General features: G+C 42.0%; 1 long non-coding RNA gene across 1 annotated transcript; it reads left to right on the forward strand.

Annotated features, from left to right (window-relative positions):
• LOC118667592 lies at positions 1–9,107 on the forward strand. Its single transcript, XR_004971330.1, has 4 exons — positions 1–47; positions 589–651; positions 1,218–1,290; positions 8,929–9,107. It is a non-coding gene; the product is annotated as an uncharacterized LOC118667592 (long non-coding RNA).
• Positions 9,108–12,859: the final 3,752 nt, after the last annotated feature.

Raw genomic sequence — 12,859 nt, forward strand, 5'->3', positions numbered from 1 at the left:
CTCAGACCCACTTGGTTTGACTGGGAGAAGAGCATTCCCAAAAGATTGTGAGTAAAGTTTACTAAAGGAGTTACAATGGATAGATAAAACAACAGTGTTTCACTATATGTGTTCAAACAATCCCCATGATATTTTCAGTATTTTGTAAGAGTTTTAAAACTTTGCCAAACTATGACAAAAGTTTTAATCTTATAATATTTTCTTAGGATATTATAATATTTTCTTCTTATTTATATGTTACCTGAATTATTTTCAAATTAGGACGAGGAAATGAGAGTCTGTCTTGAAAATGAGTTCAAGTCCACAGGCTGAGAACTAAAGGAAATGAGGTCAGGCCTAAAATAAATCTTAGAAAGCTAGACTTCTAATCAAAATTAAGCGAGCAAAATTATAAGGTTAGTACTGTGCCTTTTCAGTTCACTGTTGATTATTTTTATTGGCATTAGTTAAGAGTAGGGTGGTATGGTGAAAATAGTGATGGAACTAGAAAATCCATGTATTAGTTTTTTTGTTTTTTGTTTTTTTGTCACTGTTTAAAATCAATACAAACATAGTGGCTTAAAATAATGCCCATTTATTATCCCACAGTTTCTGGGCACAGTGTAGGTCAGCTCGGTTCTCTGCTTAGAATCTCACAAGGTCAAAATCTAGGTAAGAGCTGGGGCTGCAGTTCTCACCCAGAGCTTAGGTCTCTTTCTAAGCTCACTGGTTGTTAGAAGAATTCATTTCCTTCTCACGCCTTCCACGTGGCCCCTTCCATCTTCAAGCCAGAGTTAGTACCTCGAATCCTTCTCATGCTTCGACTCTCTAACTTTCCCTTCTGCCATCTTTCTCTCTGACTTTTTTTCTTCTCTTTGATCACTGGCAGAGGGAGCTTTTAAGGGCTCCATGTAATTGGATTAGATTCACCTGAATAATCTTTTAATAAGGTCAACTACACCATATAACATAGCAGAATCATGGGAATAAATGACATTTCATCACATTCACACATCACTGGGATTAGGTTATGAACTCTTAGGAGTCATTCCTAGAAATTCTGCCTACTGCAACCTTGCACCTGGGTTGGATTTGACTATGTGTTAGCTATTTAGCCCCCCTGAGCCTCAGTTTGATCTTTGGTAAAAGTGAGCTTTAAGGCTACCTGCCCTCCTTACCTCACAGGATCCATGTTAGGTTTCAGTGAACTAGCACATGCTAAACAATTTCCAATTCAGTTTTACAGACATTACTGAATTTCATTGGGGATACAGAGCTTCACACATGGAGACTTTGAAAGAATATAAAAATGTAAGTTTTTTCATACAGTACTATAGGCTGAAAATGCTGATATCTGATACAAATAATTAACTTTATTATTTACTTCTAATTATGCAAAACCTTAAAATCACAAACCTAAAAACTGCAAGCAAAACACCTCAAAGCCAATAAAACATTTTATAGAGTTCTCTTAAAAGGACTGTATAGAGTTCAAGTAAAAATATATAGTCCTCTTAACAGGGCTCCACCCACATATATCAACTAAACTATGCTGTTGCCAAAAACAACGGAATCTCTTCAGATTCTCTAATTGAGCTTTAGGCTTAATTAGCATCAAGTCTGCAAATAATTAACTTCAAACTCTGATTACTGTTACCTCCATCCCCACCATCGCAACCTCTTGTGTTACCTGCTACTTATTCTCAGAAAGCTCCCTCTTAAATCTGGTCTTTTTATGATCACCCATTAATCTTCTTAGTCTTACTCTAAACCAGTGGTTCTCAACCTTGGCTGCACATTAGAATCACCTGGGATTTCTTTGTTATAACAAAGAAACAGAATTGCTGGAGGATGAGGCCCAGAAATCAGGATTTTAAAAAGATTCCCAGGTGATTCTAATGTGCAGCCAAGGTTGAGAACCACTGCAAACTACCCTAACTGCAGTAAATGGCCTAATTCCTCTTGTCCATTCCTCAAATAGCTCCTTGCTTGTGTTAGTTCAGGCCCTCTGAGAAGCAGAGGAAGTTAGATGTGCATGAGATTTGTGGAGGAAAACTTTGTGGGAGAAAATGGAGAGAAAGCTGGAGGAGGCTGGGAGGGCCATCCGATCACTCTGCAAAACTGTTTCCTGTGAAGGAGGGAAAGAAGGAAAGCAAGGAAGAAAGTTTTAGCAAGGTTAATTGGAAGTCCTTAAGCCAAAGTTGCCCGTCAGAGTAATCCTGCATCTTCCAGGAGTGGGCCTGTCTCAGCAGCCCTGCCGTGCTTAGTCATGGCTGCGGCAGCTACAGAAAGCATGGCTTCAGAACAAATGTGATGACGAATTTCAGAGGGCTGCAGCCGGGACCATCAGTCTAGGATGCTTCCCGCAGGAGCCACCATAATTACTATCTCAGTAATCTGCTTTTTTGGTACATTCATGAGATAATGGCCTTCTCTTTCATGCCTTCAACTGTTAGGTCACGAAAAGGCTGATTATTCAAATTCATGTGGCATCTCTGACTGAATATTTTCCATTCATCACATTTTATTTTAAAAGACTTTTACTAATCAACTCAATTCACCATTACCAGCTTGTCTGCTTCTTCTGTCTTCTCTCTCTAAGTATTATTATTATAATTTATGCATGATGGCCTGGATCTTGAACCTCCAATCCTCAATGAGCCCACCAATAGTGATTAGAGATTTTTAACTGAAGAAATATATCAAAGGAAACTTCATTACTATGAACCAAGGTTTGGACTCGAAATGCACCTCTTACCTCACCAAGCACCTGGAAGGAAAGCAATGAAATGATTTAGAAGAGAGAGATGTCTGAAAAGAGAATGATACAGAACAATAGAACTTTTAACCTTGTTTTCCGTCTCAAAACTCCGCATTCCTTGGGACTCCTGGTTCACTTAGGTGTCTTTGTTCCAGAGCTCTTCCTCCCTGGGATGAAGATGAGGGCAAGTGGACAAGGCAGCAAGGGGTGGGTGGGGATTGTGCTCCCTTCAAGTTTCCTCCATAATCGTTTCTAGGTGTTTATCAGCTTGGAGCACATGTACTTGGGGGAATTCTTGGTGGTTTTCTAGGATAAACAGGACACAACTTCTTGGAGGGTACATTCCCCCCAAAAATTTGAGGGGAAATTTCTTTTATATTAAACAAATATGTATATTTGCATGAAATTTGTGCATGGGAGGGGGCGTCCCTCAGCCCTGCCTGCACCCTCTCCAATCTGGGACCCCTCGAGGGATGTCTGACTGCCTCTCACAATTCAGGACCGCTGGCTCCTAACCACTCACCTGCCTGCCTGCCTGATTGCCCCAACCCCTCTGCCTGCCTGCCTGATCACCTCTAACCACCTCTGCCTGCCTGATCACCCCTAACTGCTCCCCTACCGGCCTGATCACCCCTAACTGCTCCTCTGCTGGCCTGATTGCCCTTAATCTCCTCTGCCTCATCCTGCACCTGGGACCCAGGATTCCCTCCTCTGGCTGGCCACAGCCACAGGGGACCGTGGGCAGGTGGCTTTGCTCGGGTCACAGCCGCAGGTGCCCAGGACCGTGGGGCGAGCAGCTTGTCCCTCTCCTGGGCCGCAGCCCCAGCTGCTGGCGCCTAGGATCACAGAGTGGGCAGCTTGTCCCTCTCCTGAAGCCGCAGCCTGGCTGGTTCCCATTCCTCTCTCTCGAGCTCATTTGTGCCTGGCTGGTCTCCATTCCTCAATCCCCAGTGTTGAGTGTCTGAGCCGTTATGGTGTGAGGGCATGATGACCATTTGCATATTAGCTTTTTATTATATAGGATATATATATATATATATATATATATATATATATATATATATAGTGGCCCCCCAAAACAATATATGTTTGAAGTCTCATAATTTATTTTTAAAATCCAGATGAATTTTATGTTCTAACTCTTTCTCCAAAAAACAATATATGTTTGAAGTCTCATAATTTATTTTTAAAATCCAGGTGAATTTTATGTTCTAACTCTCTTTCTTATGGAGAGAGAAATAGAGTTAGAACATAAAATTCATCTGGATTTTAAAAATAAATTATGAGACTTCAAACATATATTGTTTTTTGGAGCCACTTTATACTTATGTTTACATCTCCTTGTATTATTATTAACTATTTTAAGCTGTTTGTTATATCTTGTTGAACTATCCAAGAAATTAGAGTGTGTCCAAACATTCTCTTAGCTCTTTTGTCTCTTTCCAAAGTTGGATCGAATGACATTGGACATTGCCAGCTTCTTAATGTTTTGACAGCGATCTTAGGATATTATGTAATTGATTATTATTATTTTAAAATATATTTTATTGATTTTAGAGAGAGGAAGGAAGAGGGATAGAGAGATGAAAACACTGATGAGAGAGAAACATCAATCACATCGATGGGCTGTCTCCTGCATGCCCACAACTGGGGATCGAGTTCACAACCGGGACATGTGCCCTGACTGGGAATCGAACCATGACCTCCTGGTTCATGGTCCAATGCTCAACCTCTGAGCCGTACAGGCTGGGATGTAATTGATTATTTAGATTAGATTTCCCAATGTGTAGTAAGACTGAAAGCAGAACTCTGCGTTATAGACAGAGATTAGCTTTCAGGAGGTGTGGAGATGAGCCAGCCAGGGTTTATTTCTTCAAGAGTATTTATTGAGTGCCTTCTATGTGCTGGGAGCTATTCCTCAAAATGTGATATTTCTGTGAGGAAGACAGGATATCAATACAAATGAATAAATAAGAATACAAATTAAAGCATTCCAATAGTGCTTTAATTTCTGGGATAGGAATAAAGCAAGAAAGGTGTTATAGCCTGCTTGGTGTAGAAGACATTGATGGCCTCTCTGTGGACTTGACATTTGGCCTTAGACCCAAATAAGGGGCCTCAGCAGGAAAAGGGGCTTGCCCAAGACTGCGGGTGAGTGGTACTTGGATCAGGACCTTCTGACTCCCAGGGAGAAAGAGGCAGTCAGGTGAAAATGAGGGAAGAATCTTTCAGGAAGTAGCAATGGTAAGTGCAAAGGACCTGAGACAACTTGGCTCTTTGGAGGAACACAGAGAAAGCTAGTGTGTGCACCACAGTGGATGAAGGTTGAGTAGTTGGAGAAAAGGCAGGGGCTAGCTAGACCATATAGGGCTCTGTAGGTAATAGAGAGGAGTTTGGCTAATCTTCTAACTACAGTGAGAAATTACTAGAAGGCCTTAAGATGGGGAATTTTACCACTAGTCAGATTAAGCCAAAGAGTAAACCATCTTTTTTCTGAATAACTTGACTAAAGAGGATATTGTGGCTATGGATATGCATGAAGATTAAGCAAAACATGGAAGAAGGACCTCAACTAAAATTGACCTCACTTAAACAAGAGAGGAGGACAAAACAGAGGATTGTTAAAAGGATGTAAGGATAATGACTTCTAATAATCAATGAAATGTTATATTTTATTATGAAGAAACATGGTATATATCTTATATATTCCAGAAGAGATTCCCACTTAAAGTCATTGAAAAAAGTGTTTTATGTTTACAGCAATAAGCCTTTTAAGACATGTGGAAATTCACCTATCTAGAGCTTGATTTCTAAAGAGCTCAGACTTTATTGTGGATAATATATTATGAAATTTTGTTTATTTATAATATACTCAACCTACTTGAGTAGAAAACACAAGGAAGTTTAAGGAATATGAATAACACTTAAAATAGCCAGGGTTTCCTTGATATGATAACCCCTCCTCCCCAGGGCATTTAAATGAGGTGGAGGAAACCTCCACCTGGAATGGAAAACATTGCACTCATGTTCCCAAGAAAAGAGAAGTGGAATTGGAAAACAACAACAAAAACCATCAACTCATCTGGAAGCTCAGGAAAGAGTTTTTGCATTTTGGACCCATTTGCCTCAGCATGTGAATCATTTAACAGGAAAAAACACGGGACTGACTCAGCTGGAGAGAGCTCTTCCAGTCCCCGCTGAGGTCCTTGCTTGGTGTGGCCCCCTCCACTCCCCTTGCACCTTGCTTCCGTCCTCCTTTCTCACTGTAGAGAAACAGGAAGGGATTTTATTAATAAGAATGACTGGGGTCACACTTAAAACAACATCAGATTTTGATCTCTTCTGGGCTTGGAAAATGGTTCAAGGATCAAGGAGCAGCTCCTGGTCAGATTGAGAAGCAGATGAGAGGCAAGACCTCTGAAAAATGAACTCACAATTGGCATTTGAAACGGGCCTCTGTAGTGACCTAGATCATGTCTGCCTTAAAAAGATCACATCAGTTCCTCCCAAGCCTCTGTGACAGTGAGACAGCTGGGGCCTCAGCAGGAAAAGGGGCTTGCTCAAGACTGCAGGTTAGTGGTACTTGGATCGGGACCTTCTGACTCCCAGGGCGATGCCATCCTCCATTCATCACGCCTGCAGCAGAGGTTTGGAACAGAAGGGAGCGTTGCCCAGGATGGGGTCTTCTAGCTCCCTGTCACTAGTTGTTTACCCTCCTTTGCCTTTCAGTTGTATTTCTGGGCCACCTCTAATTAGCTTCTGAAATGGGGTATTCCTTTTGTGACATAGGTTGAGTTTCATTAAACTTGAGAATGAAGAGAGAAAGAGAGAGAGAGAGAGAGAGAGAGAGAGAGAGAGAGAGAGAAAGAGAGAAAGAGGGTTATAGAGAGACATACACTGAGTGGCCAGATTATTATGACCACCCCATCAGTACTTCATTAACACTTCCAAAAATACTGAATATTGAAAACTTCCTAAGCAAATACTCTCAAGGTTTTATTATTATTATTTGCATAACTAATTCACTTCATTGTACTGATGGGGTGGTCATAATAATCTGGCCACTCAGTGTATATTATAGTGTGTTCCCTATCCCACTTCAGTTCCACAGAAAGTTCTTAAAGAACATTATAGCTATCTATGAGGGGCATAATGAGCTAAATGGGTGTTACCCAGTCTGAAAAATCTTAGGGATGTCAACAAGCCACTTGAGATAACAAGTCTCCTGCTGTTTGGTCCTCATTCCTTATCAGTCCTTGGCCTTGGAAAGAGAAACTTTCTGGAAGGATAAGGACCTTTGTGAAGTAACAAGGAGAAGGTTTGTATACTCTAGACCAGTGGTTCTCAACCTGTGGGTCGCGACCCCTTTGGGGGTTGAACGACCCTTTCACAGGGGTCGCCTAAGATCACTGGAAAACACATATATAATTACATATTGTTTTTGTGATTAATCACTGTGCTTTAATTATGTTCAATTTGTAACAATGAAATTGAGGGTCACCACAACATGAGCAACTGTATTAAAGGGTTGCAGCATTAGGAAGGTTGAGAACCACTGCTCTAGACTCTGAAACAAACCAGTGATAAGTAGTTCTGTAGGCTGACAATTTCCCCCTTAGCCTTCCTTTCTAACAGCTACACAGGTCACTGTTAGTGACGTAGAGGGAAAATAATAGTAAGAAAAAAAAATTCAACCCTTCAGGTACATTCACCACGAGTTAGTTCCAATCATACCCAAGATTCACAGTGTCATTCTGACCCAAGTGTGGTCTGTGATCTAGTAGGTAAATGAAGTGACTCTACCGAGGAAGTTCATGCAAATGCATTGGCTTTGACTTTTTAGTGCATACAGATCTTTGTGTTCATTTTTATCAACCAACTGCTTACTGCAGGATTGTACAAATGGATTTGGAAATCTCATGAAAACTATTAAACTAAACAAGTTCATCTTTTAGGGATCATATCTGATGCATATATGATCATCTTCCAGAGGCAATCAGAAATTTGCTTTGAGAAAGGGTGGGCACTTGTGAGAATGTCAGGCTACTGAGATATGAACCCTCATGTTACCAATGTGTTTCTCTACAACAGAGGGGAAATTATATTCCTTTGCTGTGCCTCAGTTTCCTTGTTAAATATGGATATAAATCACTGTGCCTATTGCGTAGTATTATTGTGAGGCCTGAGTGCAGTAATATATAGTGAACCTTGCCTGGTGTCTAGTCACTATTTATGAAAATATCAATGAAGATGTTGTAGATTGTATTGACATGGAATTGTGATTTGTTTATTCAACCTATGTTTTCGAATTTAAGTCTCCAAGATTTCAAAACCATGGTTTCATTGCTTCCTCATGCTCATGCTGCTTCCTTTGAACTTCCTTGTATTTCCAGTTGATTGACTCAAGACTGTGCAGAAATGTATATTATGCTGACTTCACCCTCATGTGCCCTGAGGGCTATCACCCATCAAATCAGGGAGCTGACAAGTATGCTGGTGGGAAATAAATGAGGAAGAACAAGGATTAAAAAAGTGTCATGAACTTATTTGTTGACAATACTTGTTATATGAAATGATGATCTTCCCCCCCCCCCCCCCAGATATTTGTTCTCTGCTGTACTGTGAACATGGAAGGAATATAATTACTCAGCAGTCATCTCAATTGCTTATCAGGTGGACTTGTAAAGATAGCTGTTTCAAAGTGCCTTTTAAATACAGTGACATTTTGCATTAAAGCCTTTGCTAGGACTGCCAGACTAAGTCAGTCATTATTGAAAGATATCGCCATCGATAGGCTAGTTGTTCATAATAAAATAAATTCCCTTCATTATGTTCTTGGTACCATTCATCAAGCAGAGCTCTTCGGGGCTTGAAATTTAGCAGAGGAGTTAAAGAGCTAACCTACATCTAATCTTAGTCGATTGAAAATCTCAGTGAGATAGCATGAAACTTTAGCATCAGCTCAAGCTTTGGGCTCAGTCAGACTTTCATCCTGGTTTAAAATTACTATCTTTGTGACCTAGTATTGAATCTCTATGTGGAAATTATCAAAGAAATATGGCAATAAAACCTTCCATGGAAATTGTTATGAAGACTCAGTGCGATTGACATTATAATCATCTATATTATAAATGCTCAATAAATATGAATGCCTTTGTTTTACTATTTCCTTGTCTCTTTCTTCCCAGTCTCCCAGTGCATTTGGGGGAGTCCAACTTTTACAGTTCTAAAGTATGTCACACATAGCAAGTCAGTCACTGGAGGAGGCATCAGCGATGCGAGGCCTTTGATGCTTTCTGCTATAATGGAGGCCAGAGGCCAGAGTCAGTATTTACACCTTGCAGCACATTGACCAGCTGTTCCAGCAAATCAGGTGAGCTGAGGGCATGAAGCATGTTTCCCAATGAAGTACTGCATATGGAAGTGATTTGTAAATTGTCAAGGGATCTAGGATTGTATGGTATTACTCTCACTAGTATCAACACTATCCCTTCCTTCTCACTTTACAGGTTTGGAAACTGATACCCAGAAAGACAAAAAGTGATTTTCCCAAACCCATTATCATTATCTCCATTATCATCGTAGCAGCAAATATAGTGCTTGCCTAGTGCCAACTACTGATCTAGGCACTTTCCATGTGTTAGGAGAAACCCATGTAATCTTTAGACCAACCATGAGGTGGTTACTGTCATCCCCATCTTACAGATGAAGCAGAAACACAGAGAGGTCACACGGTGGCAAGTGGCTGGGATTTGGACCTTAGCAGTCTGACTCCAGCATAATCTTTTTGACAATGATGCCATACACACACACACACACACACACACACACACACACACACACATATACTTTGAGAAATAAAGCTGGGCTCAGAAGATGAATATTGTTCTCTTTTATGTTTGACCCTTTCTGTTTTCACTTTATAATACATTTTGACTTATTTATTAGTTAGCTTATGAGAATGTTTTTTTAAAATGTATCTTTATTGTTGAAAGTATTACAGATGTCCCCCTTACTTCCCCCATTAACACCCCCCTCCTCCCCAGCCCCACCCCCTCCCCAGGCCATCAGAGAACTATGGTCTGTGTCCATGGGGTATGTCTATATGCATTTAAGTTCTTTGGTTAATTCCTTCCTGCCTGTGCCCTAACCCCCCTTCCCTCTGAGATTCATCAGTCTGTTCCATGCTTCTGTGTCTCTGCATCTATTTTATTCATCAGTTTATTTTGATACTAGAGGCCCGCGTGCATTGGGGGGGGGGGTGTGGTCCCCCTCAGCCCGGCCTGCACCCTCTCCAATCCGGGACCCCTCAGGGGATGTCCAACTGCCTTCCCCTGCCAACCTAATTGCCTCTAACTGCCTCTGCCTCTGCCCTCGCCACCATGGCTTTGTCCAGAAGGATGTCCAGATGGATGTCCCGAAGATGTCTGGTCTAATTAGCATATTACCCTTTTATTAGTATAGATTAAGAGGCTGGGTGCATGAAATTTGTGCATGGAGGAGGGGTTCCCTCAGCCCAGCCTGCACCCTCTCCAACTGGGGACCCCTTGGGAGATGTCTGACTGCCAGTTTAGGCCCGATCCCTGTGGGACATCTCTCTCACAATCAGGGACAACTGGCTTCAAACTGCTCACCTGCCTGCCAGCCTGATCACCCCCAACTGCCCTCCCCTGCTGGCCAATTTGGTTCTGATTGGTCGGTTTCAATGCCAGTCAGCGTCAGAAGCTCTGCCTCCTAGGCAGCCATTAGTTCTTCACAGCACCCACATTTGGTTCTGATTGGTCAGTTCCTATGCCAATCAACATATAAAATTCAGCCTCCTAGGCAGCCATTGGCTCCCCACAGCACCCACATTTGGTTCTGATTAGTTGGTGTCTATGCCAGTCAGCATCAGAAGCTCTGCCTCCTAAGCATCCATTGGCTCTCCACAGCACCCACATTTGGTTCTGATTGGTCGGTTTCAATGCCACTCAGTGTCAGAAGCTCTGCCTCCTAGGCAGCCATTGGTTCCCCACAACCACATTTGGTTCTGATTGGTCAGTTTCTATGCCAATCAATGTCAAAAGCTCTGCCTCCTAGGCAGCCATTGGTTCTTCACACTACCCACATTTGGTTCTGATTGGTCGGTTCCTATGCCAGCCAGCATCTCCAGGCCTATCTCTGGGCCTGATCAGAGAGGCAGTGCTGAACAGCAGCCCCTGCAGTGGCTGGGAGAGAAGGAAAAGCCCTGCTGCTGGCTAAGCTCAGAAAGAAATAAGAAGAGAAAGAGAGAGGCAAGTACCGATCAAAGGCTGCCACTGAGGCTGCAAATCAGACCCTGCCTCTCTCTGGGTCTCAGCCCCCTGGGCAGTCAGTGCTCGGTCGCCCCGGCAACCCAGCCCTGACTGAAAGACTTCCGGGTTGGTCAGCATTCGGTTGTGATTGGTCTTTACAACCCTGGACTTTTACATATTAGGATGAGAATGTTTTAAAGATTGAAATAATGCACATAAAATGTATTGGTTACATGAAAAGAGGCAATAACTGCTAAAGTCAACCAAACTAATTTAAAGTTGCTTTGAGACACTTTCCTACAGGGGTGATGATGCAGAGGTGAAGAGTGGAGAGGTGGTTTGTTCAAAAGAAATATGAGACATGTCTTTTGCAGCCTAGCTGAGCAGAGAAATGAAAACAGTCAAGGCCAGCAGGAGCTGGGGAAGCGAGATGAGTTTGCACTGAGGGTTTCAGGTGAGATATGGAGCTGAGAGCGGTGTCCGGGGGTGGGAGAGGCTCAAGAGCTGACAGGTGCTATGCTTAGAATGACCAAGGACCCAGATACAATGTTGGATAAGAAATGGAAAAAACCAAAACCAAAACCCCAAGCATCTTAGTTTGGAGAAGAAAAGAGTCAGAGAGCTATGAAGGCTTACTTTTAATATTTTAGGGCTTCCATGTGACAAAGGGATTAGATTTGCCTGTGTTGCTCTAGGGGACAAGGTAGGGCACATGGTGCGAGTGGGGGGTGGGGTGGGGGGAGAAAGGATTAAAAGCAAAATGGAGAAGACCCTTCCAGTATCAGCGACAGTGACAGAAAGGACCACTTTCACAATCATGCAGCTCTTGGTCACTGTAGATAGATGTGGAGGCAGAGGCTGGATTACTGGTAATGTTGTAAAGCCGCTTTCAGACCAATACATTTTATATTCTCATTTCCTAAAACTTATATATGTATCATGTGCATACAAAAATACACCAAATTTATATACATCTTTTAATGTAATAATTTCTTTTTAAAATGAACATTATGTACTTGAGAACAACCTATCATATGTGTATTTTTTAACTTGGAAGGGTTCAAGACATTTTCTGAGGTCACAACTAAAAGCCAAGATTTGAATCCATCCCTGTCTGACTTAAAGTGTAGTCTCCGGCCCCCCCCCCCCCCCCGTCCCCTCCCCCCAGAAACCCATAATCCTGAAATTCAGGGAATTAAGAAGGGAATGGGAAGACAAAACATGGAGGCAGTAGGCAGAGAATACTAAATGGTAAGAGATTAGGAGCTTCTAAAAAAGGAACTGGCGTGGGGGCTGTGACTGGAAGGTGACAAAGAGGACCGTGAAGTCAGCTGGAACTGAATTGTGACAAAGTAAGGCTGTGGAGGCAGAGCAGCCAGGCGTGGTCATCCCGGCAAGTGGCGGATGTGGAATTAAGACAGAGTTGTTGCCTTTCTTTCTTTTTAAATGTAAAGCCCTTTATAATGAGTAAAAATGTCCCCAAACCAATAGTATGCTTATTTCTATCTTTTAAGCTGTTTTTATTTTTAGGACCTTCTCATCCTTTAATGATATTTATTCTTTTGAAACAAAATTTCCTTGTCTATTTTGCTATGTAAGCTAGAGGTCATCTCTGTGATGTGGGAATAGAAGTGGTCCTTGCTACTCGGGTAGAGAGTGGAGTCCAGCCACTGTTAGGGCCAGAGTGGTCTTAGCCGAGTTAGAACCTGACACCATTATTTACACAAGTGTGGTCTGCCTCCAAGACAGAGGGAGGTGTTTTATGACCACAGGCTTTATGAATGGTAGCTATAAAATAATCAGTCTTTAAAAACAAACATACCACAGTGTCTGCATTCAAATGCAA

Source organism: Myotis myotis, unplaced genomic scaffold (genome assembly GCF_014108235.1).
Source record: "Myotis myotis isolate mMyoMyo1 unplaced genomic scaffold, mMyoMyo1.p scaffold_m19_p_12, whole genome shotgun sequence".
Lineage (NCBI taxonomy): Eukaryota > Metazoa > Chordata > Mammalia > Chiroptera > Vespertilionidae > Myotis > Myotis myotis.